Source organism: Rhamphochromis sp. 'chilingali', assembly GCF_963969265.1.
Source record: "Rhamphochromis sp. 'chilingali' genome assembly, chromosome: 17".
Classification (NCBI taxonomy): domain Eukaryota; kingdom Metazoa; phylum Chordata; class Actinopteri; order Cichliformes; family Cichlidae; genus Rhamphochromis; species Rhamphochromis sp. 'chilingali'.
In genome coordinates, this window is record NC_137944.1 from 13348434 (window position 1) to 13349879 (window position 1446).

Sequence of the window (1446 nt, forward strand, 5' to 3'; positions counted from 1 at the left end):
TTTCTCATTTGCAGAACTTCGCTGACATTGACTTTTTAAAGATATTTGTGGGAGAGGTGCCACTGAAGTTAACACTTCGCAAAGGCATAATAAAGCAGAGGGCTGCTGCCTCCACAATGCCTGCTCATGGCCCCTGAAAAAAGGAAGATTCGGTGCACTCTTTTTAGATATGACTACACAAAGCACACGCCTTATATTATATCTTCATAATAATTTGGCTTATTTCATGAATGTACAGTATTGGCATCAAATGAAATGCAGAAAGAGGAAAACTGCGTAATATTTTGCAATCCTTTTCTGACTTAAGAAGCCAGTTGAACCCTTTTTTCTCTTGTATTGAATACTTTATATTCTAAAAGAAAAAAGCTGACATTGACGTTGTTTTGACACAAAAGACAAGTGTAAAATGTATTATACATAAACACTCAAATGGCTTTCTGCATGTTGCGTTTTAATTATTCTTGTTAATACTTTTTTTTGGTGGGGGGTTTTTTCAGCATGACGTAGTTTAGAGTTAATCCTTTGAGTAAAGTATGAAAAATGTAATACCAATTAATTTTGATTTAGCGAGTGATAGATTTGCAAATGGAAATGGGGAAAAACAAATCCAGCACAAAAGCCACCACTGAGATGTTTTCCCTAATTTATTGTTCGTGGGGGTGTGTTGAGATCCCCTGCAAAGTGTAATGGATCTCAATTCACTAATAAATGCATTTCCTCTCAACATACTCAGTACTGTCTTTATTATCACAGAGGACAGCAAATGCCCCGTTGATGGAGATCTTAGAGGCCCACTGGCATCTCTTGATGTGTCTTTGCTGCCATCTAGTGGCCACAGAGGCTAACGCTGGTGTAATAAAATTTCGGTACTATAGGGGTCACTGTGAGGTCATTTTTCACTGTTTTGCTAGTTTTTAGAGGCCACTTTGGATTAGTGTGGGAGCGAACGTGCTCTTTGCTTAATGACCACTAGATGTCAGTAAGTGACTTTGCTTGGTGATCAGGTGCATTATTTGGAAGTGCTCGCTCATCCCCTCTGTTAGCAAAGAAGATGCAGACACCCATTTTTGTGAACAAGCTTGAAAGTCACCAGTGCCTCCTCACTCACTGAATCACATCCATTTACATTTTTTTCTGAGGTTATTTTAGTACAGTGCGAGAAAACAAAACAAAAGGCAAGATGTGAATAAGGGAGGAAGCTGATGAAATGCTTGTGATTACACTCCAGTGTCATTAACTGCTCAGATCCCCCCAAATTTGGGAAGTTTGGTAAATCCTGCCCAACAGGATTTAGAAACTACACGTGTGTATGTGTGTGTTTTTACACTGTTGAGCCTGAGACAGAGAATTTTTCTTCTGCTTCCAGGGGCCAGCACTGGGGGCTGGACAACACCTCTCTTACTCTCTTTGCCCTACTCCCTCCCCACCCTCTTCAACTTGCCATCC